This window comes from Lepisosteus platostomus, chromosome 13 (genome assembly GCF_059453375.1).
Source record: "Lepisosteus platostomus isolate fLepPlt1 chromosome 13, fLepPlt1.hap1, whole genome shotgun sequence".
Lineage (NCBI taxonomy): Eukaryota > Metazoa > Chordata > Actinopteri > Semionotiformes > Lepisosteidae > Lepisosteus > Lepisosteus platostomus.
The window spans coordinates 22,629,367-22,647,038 of record NC_142623.1 but is presented as its reverse complement, the minus strand read 5'-3'; positions in this window follow the sequence as shown (position 1 = coordinate 22,647,038).

Below are 17,672 nucleotides of genomic sequence, written 5' to 3'. Positions count from 1 at the left end.
GACAACTGAATCCCCATGTAACAGCAAGGCTCAGAGGAGCCCACACACTCAGCTCTTAACCCCAGTGTGCAGAAAGGGTCAAAACGTGTTTTTCAGCTGAAATAAACATGTTTCTGCAAGTTTGGTCAACCCCATGTAAGTTATGGGGCAGTAACAGAACACTTTTCAAAACGTGTTTTTCAGCCCGAAATAAACGCGTTTTTTCAGACAACTGAATCCCCATGTAACAGCAAGGCTCAGAGGAGCCCACACACTCAGATCTTAACCCCAGTGTGCAGAAAGGGTCAAAACGTGTTTTTCAGCAGAAATAAACATGTTTCTGCAAGTTTGGTCAACCCCATGTAAATTATGGGGCAGTAACAGAACACTTTTCAAAACGTGTTTTTCAGCCCGAAATAAACGCGTTTTTTCAGACAACTGAATCCCCATGTAACAGCAAGGCTCAGAGGAGCCCACACACTCAGCTCTTAACCCCAGTGTGCAGAAAGGGTCAAAACGTGTTTTTCAGCAGAAATAAACATGTTTCTGCAAGTTTGGTCAACCCCATGTAAGTTATGGGGCAGTAACAGAACACTTTTCAAAACGTGTTTTTCAGCCCGAAATAAACGCGTTTTTTCAGACAACTGAATCCCCATGCAGCAGCAAGGCTCAGAGGAGCCCACACACTCAGCTCTTAACCCCAGTGTGCAGAAAGGGTCACAACGTGTTTTTCAGCAGAAATAAACATGTTTCTGCAAGTTTGGTCAACCCCATGTAAGTTATGGGACAGTAACAGAACACTTTTCAAAACGTGTTTTTCAGCCCGAAATAAACGCGTTTTTTCAGACAACTGAATCCCCATGTAACAGCAAGGCTCAGAGGAGCCCACACACTCAGCTCTTAACCCCAGTGTGCAGAAAGGGTCAAAACGTGTTTTTCAGCAGAAATAAACATGTTTCTGCAAGTTTGGTCAACCCCATGTAAGTTATGGGGCAGTAACAGAACACTTTTCAAAACGTGTTTTTCAGCCCGAAATAAACGCGTTTTTTCAGACAACTGAATCCCCATGTAACAGCAAGGCTCAGAGGAGCCCACACACTCAGATCTTAACCCCAGTGTGCAGAAAGGGTCAAAACGTGTTTTTCAGCAGAAATAAACATGTTTCTGCAAGTTTGGTCAACCCCATGTAAATTATGGGGCAGTAACAGAACACTTTTCAAAACGTGTTTTTCAGCCCGAAATAAACGCGTTTTTTCAGACAACTGAATCCCCATGTAACAGCAAGGCTCAGAGGAGCCCACACACTCAGCTCTTAACCCCAGTGTGCAGAAAGGGTCAAAACGTGTTTTTCAGCAGAAATAAACATGTTTCTGCAAGTTTGGTCAACCCCATGTAAGTTATGGGGCAGTAACAGAACACTTTTCAAAACGTGTTTTTCAGCCCGAAATAAACGCGTTTTTTCAGACAACTGAATCCCCATGCAGCAGCAAGGCTCAGAGGAGCCCACACACTCAGCTCTTAACCCCAGTGTGCAGAAAGAGTCAAAACGTGTTTTTCAGCAGAAATAAACATGTTTCTGCAAGTTTGGTCAACCCCATGTAAGTTATGGGGCAGTAACAGCACACTTTTCAAAACGTGTTTTTCAGCCCGAAATAAACGCGTTTTTTCAGACATCTGAATCCCCATGTAACAGCAAGGCTCAGAGGAGCCCACACACTCAGCTCTTAACCCCAGTGTGCAGAAAGGGTCAAAACGTGTTTTTCAGCAGAAATAAACATTTTTCTGCAAGTTTGGTCAACCCCATGTAAGTTATGGGGCAGTAACAGAACACTTTTCAAAACGTGTTTTTCAGCCCGAAATAAACGCGTTTTTTCAGACAACTGAATCCCCATGTAACAGAAAGGCTCAGAGGAGCCCACACACTCAGCTCTTAACCCCAGTGTGCAGAAAGGGTCAAAACGTGTTTTTCAGCAGAAATAAACATGTTTCTGCAAGTTTGGTCAACCCCATGTAAGTTATGGGACAGTAACAGAACACTTTTCAAAACGTGTTTTTCAGCCCGAAATAAACGCGTTTTTTCAGACAACTGAATCCCCATGTAACAGCAAGGCTCAGAGGAGCCCACACACTCAGCTCTTAACCCCAGTGTGCAGAAAGAGTCAAAACGTGTTTTTCAGCAGAAATAAACATGTTTCTGCAAGTTTGGTCAACCCCATGTAAATTATGGGGCAGTAACAGAACACTTTTCAAAACGTGTTTTTCAGCCCGAAATAAACGCGTTTTTTCAGACAACTGAATCCCCATGTAACAGCAAGGCTCAGAGGAGCCCACACACTCAGCTCTTAACCCCAGTGTGCAGAAAGGGTCAAAACGTGTTTTTCAGCAGAAATAAACATGTTTCTGCAAGTTTGGTCAACCCCATGTAAGTTATGGGGCAGTAACAGAACACTTTTCAAAACGTGTTTTTCAGCCCGAAATAAACGCGTTTTTTCAGACAACTGAATCCCCATGCAGCAGCAAGGCTCAGAGGAGCCCACACACTCAGCTCTTAACCCCAGTGTGCAGAAAGAGTCAAAACGTGTTTTTCAGCATAAATAAACATGTTTCTGCAAGTTTGGTCAACCCCATGTAAGTTATGGGGCAGTAACAGCACACTTTTCAAAACGTGTTTTTCAGCCCGAAATAAACGCGTTTTTTCAGACATCTGAATCCCCATGTAACAGCAAGGCTCAGAGGAGCCCACACACTCAGCTCTTAACCCCAGTGTGCAGAAAGGGTCAAAACGTGTTTTTCAGCAGAAATAAACATGTTTCTGCAAGTTTGGTCAACCCTATGTAAGTTATGGGACAGTAACAGAACACTTTTCAAAACGTGTTTTTCAGCCCGAAATAAACGCGTTTTTTCAGACAACTGAATCCCCATGTAACAGCAAGGCTCAGAGGAGCCCACACACTCAGCTCTTAACCCCAGTGTGCAGAAAGGGTCAAAACGTGTTTTTCAGCAGAAATAAACATGTTTCTGCAAGTTTGGTCAACCCCATGTAAGTTATGGGGCAGTAACAGAATACTTTTCAAAACGTGTTTTTCAGCCCGAAATAAACGCGTTTTTTCAGACAACTGAATCCCCATGTAACAGCAAGGCTCAGAGGAGCCCACACACTCAGCTCTTAACCCCAGTGTGCAGAAAGGGTCACAACGTGTTTTTCAGCAGAAATAAACATGTTTCTGCAAGTTTGGTCAACCCCATGTAAGTTATGGGACAGTAACAGAACACTTTTCAAAACGTGTTTTTCAGCCCGAAATAAACGCGTTTTTTCAGACAACTGAATCCCCATGTAACAGCAAGGCTCAGAGGAGCCCACACACTCAGCTCTTAACCCCAGTGTGCAGAAAGGGTCACAACGTGTTTTTCAGCAGAAATAAACATGTTTCTGCAAGTTTGGTCAACCCCATGTAAGTTATGGGGCAGTAACAGAACACTTTTCAAAACGTGTTTTTCAGCCCGAAATAAACGCGTTTTTTCAGACAACTGAATCCCCATGTAACAGCAAGGCTCAGAGGAGCCCACACACTCAGCTCTTAACCCCAGTGTGCAGAAAGGGTCACAACGTGTTTTTCAGCAGAAATAAACATGTTTCTGCAAGTTTGGTCAACCCCATGTAAGTTATGGGACAGTAACAGAACACTTTTCAAAACGTGTTTTTCAGCCCGAAATAAACGCGTTTTTTCAGACAACTGAATCCCCATGTAACAGCAAGGCTCAGAGGAGCCCACACACTCAGCTCTTAACCCCAGTGTGCAGAAAGGGTCAAAACGTGTTTTTCAGCAGAAATAAACATGTTTCTGCAAGTTTGGTCAACCCCATGTAAGTTATGGGGCAGTAACAGAACACTTTTCAAAACGTGTTTTTCAGCCCGAAATAAACGCGTTTTTTCAGACAACTGAATCCCCATGTAACAGCAAGGCTCAGAGGAGCCCACACACTCAGCTCTTAACCCCAGTGTGCAGAAAGGGTCACAACGTGTTTTTCAGCAGAAATAAACATGTTTCTGCAAGTTTGGTCAACCCCATGTAAGTTATGGGACAGTAACAGAACACTTTTCAAAACGTGTTTTTCAGCCCGAAATAAACGCGTTTTTTCAGACAACTGAATCCCCATGTAACAGCAAGGCTCAGAGGAGCCCACACACTCAGCTCTTAACCCCAGTGTGCAGAAAGGGTCAAAACGTGTTTTTCAGCAGAAATAAACATGTTTCTGCAAGTTTGGTCAACCCCATGTAAGTTATGGGGCAGTAACAGAACACTTTTCAAAACGTGTTTTTCAGCCCGAAATAAACGCGTTTTTTCAGACAACTGAATCCCCATGTAACAGAAAGGCTCAGAGGAGCCCACACACTCAGCTCTTAACCCCAGTGTGCAGAAAGGGTCAAAACGTGTTTTTCAGCAGAAATAAACATGTTTCTGCAAGTTTGGTCAACCCCATGTAAGTTATGGGACAGTAACAGAACACTTTTCAAAACGTGTTTTTCAGCCCGAAATAAACGCGTTTTTTCAGACAACTGAATCCCCATGTAACAGCAAGGCTCAGAGGAGCCCACACACTCAGCTCTTAACCCCAGTGTGCAGAAAGAGTCAAAACGTGTTTTTCAGCAGAAATAAACATGTTTCTGCAAGTTTGGTCAACCCCATGTAAATTATGGGGCAGTAACAGAACACTTTTCAAAACGTGTTTTTCAGCCCGAAATAAACGCGTTTTTTCAGACAACTGAATCCCCATGTAACAGCAAGGCTCAGAGGAGCCCACACACTCAGCTCTTAACCCCAGTGTGCAGAAAGGGTCAAAACGTGTTTTTCAGCAGAAATAAACATGTTTCTGCAAGTTTGGTCAACCCCATGTAAGTTATGGGGCAGTAACAGAACACTTTTCAAAACGTGTTTTTCAGCCCGAAATAAACGCGTTTTTTCAGACAACTGAATCCCCATGCAGCAGCAAGGCTCAGAGGAGCCCACACACTCAGCTCTTAACCCCAGTGTGCAGAAAGAGTCAAAACGTGTTTTTCAGCAGAAATAAACATGTTTCTGCAAGTTTGGTCAACCCCATGTAAGTTATGGGGCAGTAACAGCACACTTTTCAAAACGTGTTTTTCAGCCCGAAATAAACGCGTTTTTTCAGACATCTGAATCCCCATGTAACAGCAAGGCTCAGAGGAGCCCACACACTCAGCTCTTAACCCCAGTGTGCAGAAAGGGTCAAAACGTGTTTTTCAGCAGAAATAAACATGTTTCTGCAAGTTTGGTCAACCCTATGTAAGTTATGGGACAGTAACAGAACACTTTTCAAAACGTGTTTTTCAGCCCGAAATAAACGCGTTTTTTCAGACAACTGAATCCCCATGTAACAGCAAGGCTCAGAGGAGCCCACACACTCAGCTCTTAACCCCAGTGTGCAGAAAGGGTCAAAACGTGTTTTTCAGCAGAAATAAACATGTTTCTGCAAGTTTGGTCAACCCCATGTAAGTTATGGGGCAGTAACAGAATACTTTTCAAAACGTGTTTTTCAGCCCGAAATAAACGCGTTTTTTCAGACAACTGAATCCCCATGTAACAGCAAGGCTCAGAGGAGCCCACACACTCAGCTCTTAACCCCAGTGTGCAGAAAGGGTCACAACGTGTTTTTCAGCAGAAATAAACATGTTTCTGCAAGTTTGGTCAACCCCATGTAAATTATGGGGCAGTAACAGAACACTTTTCAAAACGTGTTTTTCAGCCCGAAATAAACGCGTTTTTTCAGACAACTGAATCCCCATGTAACAGCAAGGCTCAGAGGAGCCCACACACTCAGCTCTTAACCCCAGTGTGCAGAAAGGGTCACAACGTGTTTTTCAGCAGAAATAAACATGTTTCTGCAAGTTTGGTCAACCCCATGTAAGTTATGGGACAGTAACAGAACACTTTTCAAAACGTGTTTTTCAGCCCGAAATAAACGCGTTTTTTCAGACAACTGAATCCCCATGTAACAGCAAGGCTCAGAGGAGCCCACACACTCAGCTCTTAACCCCAGTGTGCAGAAAGGGTCAAAACGTGTTTTTCAGCAGAAATAAACATGTTTCTGCAAGTTTGGTCAACCCCATGTAAGTTATGGGGCAGTAACAGAACACTTTTCAAAACGTGTTTTTCAGCCCGAAATAAACGCGTTTTTTCAGACAACTGAATCCCCATGTAACAGCAAGGCTCAGAGGAGCCCACACACTCAGCTCTTAACCCCAGTGTGCAGAAAGGGTCACAACGTGTTTTTCAGCAGAAATAAACATGTTTCTGCAAGTTTGGTCAACCCCATGTAAGTTATGGGACAGTAACAGAACACTTTTCAAAACGTGTTTTTCAGCCCGAAATAAACGCGTTTTTTCAGACAACTGAATCCCCATGTAACAGCAAGGCTCAGAGGAGCCCACACACTCAGCTCTTAACCCCAGTGTGCAGAAAGGGTCAAAACGTGTTTTTCAGCAGAAATAAACATGTTTCTGCAAGTTTGGTCAACCCCATGTAAGTTATGGGGCAGTAACAGAACACTTTTCAAAACGTGTTTTTCAGCCCGAAATAAACGCGTTTTTTCAGACAACTGAATCCCCATGTAACAGCAAGGCTCAGAGGAGCCCACACACTCAGCTCTTAACCCCAGTGTGCAGAAAGGGTCACAACGTGTTTTTCAGCAGAAATAAACATGTTTCTGCAAGTTTGGTCAACCCCATGTAAGTTATGGGACAGTAACAGAACACTTTTCAAAACGTGTTTTTCAGCCCGAAATAAACGCGTTTTTTCAGACAACTGAATCCCCATGTAACAGCAAGGCTCAGAGGAGCCCACACACTCAGCTCTTAACCCCAGTGTGCAGAAAGGGTCAAAACGTGTTTTTCAGCAGAAATAAACATGTTTCTGCAAGTTTGGTCAACCCCATGTAAGTTATGGGGCAGTAACAGAACACTTTTCAAAACGTGTTTTTCAGCCCGAAATAAACGCGTTTTTTCAGACAACTGAATCCCCATGTAACAGCAAGGCTCAGAGGAGCCCACACACTCAGCTCTTAACCCCAGTGTGCAGAAAGGGTCACAACGTGTTTTTCAGCAGAAATAAACATGTTTCTGCAAGTTTGGTCAACCCCATGTAAGTTATGGGACAGTAACAGAACACTTTTCAAAACGTGTTTTTCAGCCCGAAATAAACGCGTTTTTTCAGACAACTGAATCCCCATGTAACAGCAAGGCTCAGAGGAGCCCACACACTCAGCTCTTAACCCCAGTGTGCAGAAAGGGTCAAAACGTGTTTTTCAGCAGAAATAAACATGTTTCTGCAAGTTTGGTCAACCCCATGTAAGTTATGGGGCAGTAACAGAACACTTTTCAAAACGTGTTTTTCAGCCCGAAATAAACGCGTTTTTTCAGACAACTGAATCCCCATGTAACAGCAAGGCTCAGAGGAGCCCACACACTCAGCTCTTAACCCCAGTGTGCAGAAAGGGTCACAACGTGTTTTTCAGCAGAAATAAACATGTTTCTGCAAGTTTGGTCAACCCCATGTAAGTTATGGGGCAGTAACAGAACACTTTTCAAAACGTGTTTTTCAGCCCGAAATAAACGCGTTTTTTCAGACAACTGAATCCCCATGTAACAGCAAGGCTCAGAGGAGCCCACACACTCAGCTCTTAACCCCAGTGTGCAGAAAGGGTCACAACGTGTTTTTCAGCAGAAATAAACATGTTTCTGCAAGTTTGGTCAACCCCATGTAAGTTATGGGACAGTAACAGAACACTTTTCAAAACGTGTTTTTCAGCCCGAAATAAACGCGTTTTTTCAGACAACTGAATCCCCATGTAACAGCAAGGCTCAGAGGAGCCCACACACTCAGCTCTTAACCCCAGTGTGCAGAAAGGGTCAAAACGTGTTTTTCAGCAGAAATAAACATGTTTCTGCAAGTTTGGTCAACCCCATGTAAGTTATGGGGCAGTAACAGAACACTTTTCAAAACGTGTTTTTCAGCCCGAAATAAACGCGTTTTTTCAGACAACTGAATCCCCATGTAACAGAAAGGCTCAGAGGAGCCCACACACTCAGCTCTTAACCCCAGTGTGCAGAAAGGGTCAAAACGTGTTTTTCAGCAGAAATAAACATGTTTCTGCAAGTTTGGTCAACCCCATGTAAGTTATGGGACAGTAACAGAACACTTTTCAAAACGTGTTTTTCAGCCCGAAATAAACGCGTTTTTTCAGACAACTGAATCCCCATGTAACAGCAAGGCTCAGAGGAGCCCACACACTCAGCTCTTAACCCCAGTGTGCAGAAAGAGTCAAAACGTGTTTTTCAGCAGAAATAAACATGTTTCTGCAAGTTTGGTCAACCCCATGTAAATTATGGGGCAGTAACAGAACACTTTTCAAAACGTGTTTTTCAGCCCGAAATAAACGCGTTTTTTCAGACAACTGAATCCCCATGTAACAGCAAGGCTCAGAGGAGCCCACACACTCAGCTCTTAACCCCAGTGTGCAGAAAGGGTCAAAACGTGTTTTTCAGCAGAAATAAACATGTTTCTGCAAGTTTGGTCAACCCCATGTAAGTTATGGGGCAGTAACAGAACACTTTTCAAAACGTGTTTTTCAGCCCGAAATAAACGCGTTTTTTCAGACAACTGAATCCCCATGCAGCAGCAAGGCTCAGAGGAGCCCACACACTCAGCTCTTAACCCCAGTGTGCAGAAAGAGTCAAAACGTGTTTTTCAGCAGAAATAAACATGTTTCTGCAAGTTTGGTCAACCCCATGTAAGTTATGGGGCAGTAACAGCACACTTTTCAAAACGTGTTTTTCAGCCCGAAATAAACGCGTTTTTTCAGACATCTGAATCCCCATGTAACAGCAAGGCTCAGAGGAGCCCACACACTCAGCTCTTAACCCCAGTGTGCAGAAAGGGTCAAAACGTGTTTTTCAGCAGAAATAAACATGTTTCTGCAAGTTTGGTCAACCCTATGTAAGTTATGGGACAGTAACAGAACACTTTTCAAAACGTGTTTTTCAGCCCGAAATAAACGCGTTTTTTCAGACAACTGAATCCCCATGTAACAGCAAGGCTCAGAGGAGCCCACACACTCAGCTCTTAACCCCAGTGTGCAGAAAGGGTCAAAACGTGTTTTTCAGCAGAAATAAACATGTTTCTGCAAGTTTGGTCAACCCCATGTAAGTTATGGGGCAGTAACAGAATACTTTTCAAAACGTGTTTTTCAGCCCGAAATAAACGCGTTTTTTCAGACAACTGAATCCCCATGTAACAGCAAGGCTCAGAGGAGCCCACACACTCAGCTCTTAACCCCAGTGTGCAGAAAGGGTCACAACGTGTTTTTCAGCAGAAATAAACATGTTTCTGCAAGTTTGGTCAACCCCATGTAAATTATGGGGCAGTAACAGAACACTTTTCAAAACGTGTTTTTCAGCCCGAAATAAACGCGTTTTTTCAGACAACTGAATCCCCATGTAACAGCAAGGCTCAGAGGAGCCCACACACTCAGCTCTTAACCCCAGTGTGCAGAAAGGGTCACAACGTGTTTTTCAGCAGAAATAAACATGTTTCTGCAAGTTTGGTCAACCCCATGTAAGTTATGGGACAGTAACAGAACACTTTTCAAAACGTGTTTTTCAGCCCGAAATAAACGCGTTTTTTCAGACAACTGAATCCCCATGTAACAGCAAGGCTCAGAGGAGCCCACACACTCAGCTCTTAACCCCAGTGTGCAGAAAGGGTCAAAACGTGTTTTTCAGCAGAAATAAACATGTTTCTGCAAGTTTGGTCAACCCCATGTAAGTTATGGGGCAGTAACAGAACACTTTTCAAAACGTGTTTTTCAGCCCGAAATAAACGCGTTTTTTCAGACAACTGAATCCCCATGTAACAGCAAGGCTCAGAGGAGCCCACACACTCAGCTCTTAACCCCAGTGTGCAGAAAGGGTCACAACGTGTTTTTCAGCAGAAATAAACATGTTTCTGCAAGTTTGGTCAACCCCATGTAAGTTATGGGACAGTAACAGAACACTTTTCAAAACGTGTTTTTCAGCCCGAAATAAACGCGTTTTTTCAGACAACTGAATCCCCATGTAACAGCAAGGCTCAGAGGAGCCCACACACTCAGCTCTTAACCCCAGTGTGCAGAAAGGGTCAAAACGTGTTTTTCAGCAGAAATAAACATGTTTCTGCAAGTTTGGTCAACCCCATGTAAGTTATGGGGCAGTAACAGAACACTTTTCAAAACGTGTTTTTCAGCCCGAAATAAACGCGTTTTTTCAGACAACTGAATCCCCATGTAACAGCAAGGCTCAGAGGAGCCCACACACTCAGCTCTTAACCCCAGTGTGCAGAAAGGGTCACAACGTGTTTTTCAGCAGAAATAAACATGTTTCTGCAAGTTTGGTCAACCCCATGTAAGTTATGGGACAGTAACAGAACACTTTTCAAAACGTGTTTTTCAGCCCGAAATAAACGCGTTTTTTCAGACAACTGAATCCCCATGTAACAGCAAGGCTCAGAGGAGCCCACACACTCAGCTCTTAACCCCAGTGTGCAGAAAGGGTCAAAACGTGTTTTTCAGCAGAAATAAACATGTTTCTGCAAGTTTGGTCAACCCCATGTAAGTTATGGGGCAGTAACAGAACACTTTTCAAAACGTGTTTTTCAGCCCGAAATAAACGCGTTTTTTCAGACAACTGAATCCCCATGTAACAGCAAGGCTCAGAGGAGCCCACACACTCAGATCTTAACCCCAGTGTGCAGAAAGGGTCAAAACGTGTTTTTCAGCAGAAATAAACATGTTTCTGCAAGTTTGGTCAACCCCATGTAAATTATGGGGCAGTAACAGAACACTTTTCAAAACGTGTTTTTCAGCCCGAAATAAACGCGTTTTTTCAGACAACTGAATCCCCATGTAACAGCAAGGCTCAGAGGAGCCCACACACTCAGATCTTAACCCCAGTGTGCAGAAAGGGTCAAAACGTGTTTTTCAGCAGAAATAAACATGTTTCTGCAAGTTTGGTCAACCCCATGTAAATTATGGGGCAGTAACAGAACACTTTTCAAAACGTGTTTTTCAGCCCGAAATAAACGCGTTTTTTCAGACAACTGAATCCCCATGTAACAGCAAGGCTCAGAGGAGCCCACACACTCAGCTCTTAACCCCAGTGTGCAGAAAGGGTCAAAACGTGTTTTTCAGCAGAAATAAACATGTTTCTGCAAGTTTGGTCAACCCCATGTAAGTTATGGGGCAGTAACAGAACACTTTTCAAAACGTGTTTTTCAGCCCGAAATAAACGCGTTTTTTCAGACAACTGAATCCCCATGCAGCAGCAAGGCTCAGAGGAGCCCACACACTCAGCTCTTAACCCCAGTGTGCAGAAAGAGTCAAAACGTGTTTTTCAGCAGAAATAAACATGTTTCTGCAAGTTTGGTCAACCCCATGTAAGTTATGGGGCAGTAACAGCACACTTTTCAAAACGTGTTTTTCAGCCCGAAATAAACGCGTTTTTTCAGACATCTGAATCCCCATGTAACAGCAAGGCTCAGAGGAGCCCACACACTCAGCTCTTAACCCCAGTGTGCAGAAAGGGTCAAAACGTGTTTTTCAGCAGAAATAAACATTTTTCTGCAAGTTTGGTCAACCCCATGTAAGTTATGGGGCAGTAACAGAACACTTTTCAAAACGTGTTTTTCAGCCCGAAATAAACGCGTTTTTTCAGACAACTGAATCCCCATGTAACAGAAAGGCTCAGAGGAGCCCACACACTCAGCTCTTAACCCCAGTGTGCAGAAAGGGTCAAAACGTGTTTTTCAGCAGAAATAAACATGTTTCTGCAAGTTTGGTCAACCCCATGTAAGTTATGGGACAGTAACAGAACACTTTTCAAAACGTGTTTTTCAGCCCGAAATAAACGCGTTTTTTCAGACAACTGAATCCCCATGTAACAGCAAGGCTCAGAGGAGCCCACACACTCAGCTCTTAACCCCAGTGTGCAGAAAGAGTCAAAACGTGTTTTTCAGCAGAAATAAACATGTTTCTGCAAGTTTGGTCAACCCCATGTAAATTATGGGGCAGTAACAGAACACTTTTCAAAACGTGTTTTTCAGCCCGAAATAAACGCGTTTTTTCAGACAACTGAATCCCCATGTAACAGCAAGGCTCAGAGGAGCCCACACACTCAGCTCTTAACCCCAGTGTGCAGAAAGGGTCAAAACGTGTTTTTCAGCAGAAATAAACATGTTTCTGCAAGTTTGGTCAACCCCATGTAAGTTATGGGGCAGTAACAGAACACTTTTCAAAACGTGTTTTTCAGCCCGAAATAAACGCGTTTTTTCAGACAACTGAATCCCCATGCAGCAGCAAGGCTCAGAGGAGCCCACACACTCAGCTCTTAACCCCAGTGTGCAGAAAGAGTCAAAACGTGTTTTTCAGCATAAATAAACATGTTTCTGCAAGTTTGGTCAACCCCATGTAAGTTATGGGGCAGTAACAGCACACTTTTCAAAACGTGTTTTTCAGCCCGAAATAAACGCGTTTTTTCAGACATCTGAATCCCCATGTAACAGCAAGGCTCAGAGGAGCCCACACACTCAGCTCTTAACCCCAGTGTGCAGAAAGGGTCAAAACGTGTTTTTCAGCAGAAATAAACATGTTTCTGCAAGTTTGGTCAACCCTATGTAAGTTATGGGACAGTAACAGAACACTTTTCAAAACGTGTTTTTCAGCCCGAAATAAACGCGTTTTTTCAGACAACTGAATCCCCATGTAACAGCAAGGCTCAGAGGAGCCCACACACTCAGCTCTTAACCCCAGTGTGCAGAAAGGGTCAAAACGTGTTTTTCAGCAGAAATAAACATGTTTCTGCAAGTTTGGTCAACCCCATGTAAGTTATGGGGCAGTAACAGAATACTTTTCAAAACGTGTTTTTCAGCCCGAAATAAACGCGTTTTTTCAGACAACTGAATCCCCATGTAACAGCAAGGCTCAGAGGAGCCCACACACTCAGCTCTTAACCCCAGTGTGCAGAAAGGGTCACAACGTGTTTTTCAGCAGAAATAAACATGTTTCTGCAAGTTTGGTCAACCCCATGTAAGTTATGGGACAGTAACAGAACACTTTTCAAAACGTGTTTTTCAGCCCGAAATAAACGCGTTTTTTCAGACAACTGAATCCCCATGTAACAGCAAGGCTCAGAGGAGCCCACACACTCAGCTCTTAACCCCAGTGTGCAGAAAGGGTCACAACGTGTTTTTCAGCAGAAATAAACATGTTTCTGCAAGTTTGGTCAACCCCATGTAAGTTATGGGGCAGTAACAGAACACTTTTCAAAACGTGTTTTTCAGCCCGAAATAAACGCGTTTTTTCAGACAACTGAATCCCCATGTAACAGCAAGGCTCAGAGGAGCCCACACACTCAGCTCTTAACCCCAGTGTGCAGAAAGGGTCACAACGTGTTTTTCAGCAGAAATAAACATGTTTCTGCAAGTTTGGTCAACCCCATGTAAGTTATGGGACAGTAACAGAACACTTTTCAAAACGTGTTTTTCAGCCCGAAATAAACGCGTTTTTTCAGACAACTGAATCCCCATGTAACAGCAAGGCTCAGAGGAGCCCACACACTCAGCTCTTAACCCCAGTGTGCAGAAAGGGTCAAAACGTGTTTTTCAGCAGAAATAAACATGTTTCTGCAAGTTTGGTCAACCCCATGTAAGTTATGGGGCAGTAACAGAACACTTTTCAAAACGTGTTTTTCAGCCCGAAATAAACGCGTTTTTTCAGACAACTGAATCCCCATGTAACAGCAAGGCTCAGAGGAGCCCACACACTCAGCTCTTAACCCCAGTGTGCAGAAAGGGTCACAACGTGTTTTTCAGCAGAAATAAACATGTTTCTGCAAGTTTGGTCAACCCCATGTAAGTTATGGGACAGTAACAGAACACTTTTCAAAACGTGTTTTTCAGCCCGAAATAAACGCGTTTTTTCAGACAACTGAATCCCCATGTAACAGCAAGGCTCAGAGGAGCCCACACACTCAGCTCTTAACCCCAGTGTGCAGAAAGGGTCAAAACGTGTTTTTCAGCAGAAATAAACATGTTTCTGCAAGTTTGGTCAACCCCATGTAAGTTATGGGGCAGTAACAGAACACTTTTCAAAACGTGTTTTTCAGCCCGAAATAAACGCGTTTTTTCAGACAACTGAATCCCCATGTAACAGAAAGGCTCAGAGGAGCCCACACACTCAGCTCTTAACCCCAGTGTGCAGAAAGGGTCAAAACGTGTTTTTCAGCAGAAATAAACATGTTTCTGCAAGTTTGGTCAACCCCATGTAAGTTATGGGACAGTAACAGAACACTTTTCAAAACGTGTTTTTCAGCCCGAAATAAACGCGTTTTTTCAGACAACTGAATCCCCATGTAACAGCAAGGCTCAGAGGAGCCCACACACTCAGCTCTTAACCCCAGTGTGCAGAAAGAGTCAAAACGTGTTTTTCAGCAGAAATAAACATGTTTCTGCAAGTTTGGTCAACCCCATGTAAATTATGGGGCAGTAACAGAACACTTTTCAAAACGTGTTTTTCAGCCCGAAATAAACGCGTTTTTTCAGACAACTGAATCCCCATGTAACAGCAAGGCTCAGAGGAGCCCACACACTCAGCTCTTAACCCCAGTGTGCAGAAAGGGTCAAAACGTGTTTTTCAGCAGAAATAAACATGTTTCTGCAAGTTTGGTCAACCCCATGTAAGTTATGGGGCAGTAACAGAACACTTTTCAAAACGTGTTTTTCAGCCCGAAATAAACGCGTTTTTTCAGACAACTGAATCCCCATGCAGCAGCAAGGCTCAGAGGAGCCCACACACTCAGCTCTTAACCCCAGTGTGCAGAAAGAGTCAAAACGTGTTTTTCAGCAGAAATAAACATGTTTCTGCAAGTTTGGTCAACCCCATGTAAGTTATGGGGCAGTAACAGCACACTTTTCAAAACGTGTTTTTCAGCCCGAAATAAACGCGTTTTTTCAGACATCTGAATCCCCATGTAACAGCAAGGCTCAGAGGAGCCCACACACTCAGCTCTTAACCCCAGTGTGCAGAAAGGGTCAAAACGTGTTTTTCAGCAGAAATAAACATGTTTCTGCAAGTTTGGTCAACCCTATGTAAGTTATGGGACAGTAACAGAACACTTTTCAAAACGTGTTTTTCAGCCCGAAATAAACGCGTTTTTTCAGACAACTGAATCCCCATGTAACAGCAAGGCTCAGAGGAGCCCACACACTCAGCTCTTAACCCCAGTGTGCAGAAAGGGTCAAAACGTGTTTTTCAGCAGAAATAAACATGTTTCTGCAAGTTTGGTCAACCCCATGTAAGTTATGGGGCAGTAACAGAATACTTTTCAAAACGTGTTTTTCAGCCCGAAATAAACGCGTTTTTTCAGACAACTGAATCCCCATGTAACAGCAAGGCTCAGAGGAGCCCACACACTCAGCTCTTAACCCCAGTGTGCAGAAAGGGTCACAACGTGTTTTTCAGCAGAAATAAACATGTTTCTGCAAGTTTGGTCAACCCCATGTAAGTTATGGGACAGTAACAGAACACTTTTCAAAACGTGTTTTTCAGCCCGAAATAAACGCGTTTTTTCAGACAACTGAATCCCCATGTAACAGCAAGGCTCAGAGGAGCCCACACACTCAGCTCTTAACCCCAGTGTGCAGAAAGGGTCACAACGTGTTTTTCAGCAGAAATAAACATGTTTCTGCAAGTTTGGTCAACCCCATGTAAATTATGGGGCAGTAACAGAACACTTTTCAAAACGTGTTTTTCAGCCCGAAATAAACGCGTTTTTTCAGACAACTGAATCCCCATGTAACAGCAAGGCTCAGAGGAGCCCACACACTCAGCTCTTAACCCCAGTGTGCAGAAAGGGTCACAACGTGTTTTTCAGCAGAAATAAACATGTTTCTGCAAGTTTGGTCAACCCCATGTAAGTTATGGGACAGTAACAGAACACTTTTCAAAACGTGTTTTTCAGCCCGAAATAAACGCGTTTTTTCAGACAACTGAATCCCCATGTAACAGCAAGGCTCAGAGGAGCCCACACACTCAGCTCTTAACCCCAGTGTGCAGAAAGGGTCAAAACGTGTTTTTCAGCAGAAATAAACATGTTTCTGCAAGTTTGGTCAACCCCATGTAAGTTATGGGGCAGTAACAGAACACTTTTCAAAACGTGTTTTTCAGCCCGAAATAAACGCGTTTTTTCAGACAACTGAATCCCCATGTAACAGCAAGGCTCAGAGGAGCCCACACACTCAGCTCTTAACCCCAGTGTGCAGAAAGGGTCACAACGTGTTTTTCAGCAGAAATAAACATGTTTCTGCAAGTTTGGTCAACCCCATGTAAGTTATGGGACAGTAACAGAACACTTTTCAAAACGTGTTTTTCAGCCCGAAATAAACGCGTTTTTTCAGACAACTGAATCCCCATGTAACAGCAAGGCTCAGAGGAGCCCACACACTCAGCTCTTAACCCCAGTGTGCAGAAAGGGTCAAAACGTGTTTTTCAGCAGAAATAAACATGTTTCTGCAAGTTTGGTCAACCCCATGTAAGTTATGGGGCAGTAACAGAACACTTTTCAAAACGTGTTTTTCAGCCCGAAATAAACGCGTTTTTTCAGACAACTGAATCCCCATGTAACAGCAAGGCTCAGAGGAGCCCACACACTCAGCTCTTAACCCCAGTGTGCAGAAAGGGTCACAACGTGTTTTTCAGCAGAAATAAACATGTTTCTGCAAGTTTGGTCAACCCCATGTAAGTTATGGGACAGTAACAGAACACTTTTCAAAACGTGTTTTTCAGCCCGAAATAAACGCGTTTTTTCAGACAACTGAATCCCCATGTAACAGCAAGGCTCAGAGGAGCCCACACACTCAGCTCTTAACCCCAGTGTGCAGAAAGGGTCAAAACGTGTTTTTCAGCAGAAATAAACATGTTTCTGCAAGTTTGGTCAACCCCATGTAAGTTATGGGGCAGTAACAGAACACTTTTCAAAACGTGTTTTTCAGCCCGAAATAAACGCGTTTTTTCAGACAACTGAATCCCCATGTAACAGCAAGGCTCAGAGGAGCCCACACACTCAGATCTTAACCCCAGTGTGCAGAAAGGGTCAAAACGTGTTTTTCAGCAGAAATAAACATGTTTCTGCAAGTTTGGTCAACCCCATGTAAATTATGGGGCAGTAACAGAACACTTTTCAAAACGTGTTTTTCAGCCCGAAATAAACGCGTTTTTTCAGACAACTGAATCCCCATGTAACAGCAAGGCTCAGAGGAGCCCACACACTCAGCTCTTAACCCCAGTGTGCAGAAAGGGTCAAAACGTGTTTTTCAGCAGAAATAAACATGTTTCTGCAAGTTTGGTCAACCCCATGTAAGTTATGGGGCAGTAACAGAACACTTTTCAAAACGTGTTTTTCAGCCCGAAATAAACGCGTTTTTTCAGACAACTGAATCCCCATGCAGCAGCAAGGCTCAGAGGAGCCCACACACTCAGCTCTTAACCCCAGTGTGCAGAAAGAGTCAAAACGTGTTTTTCAGCAGAAATAAACATGTTTCTGCAAGTTTGGTCAACCCCATGTAAGTTATGGGGCAGTAACAGCACAC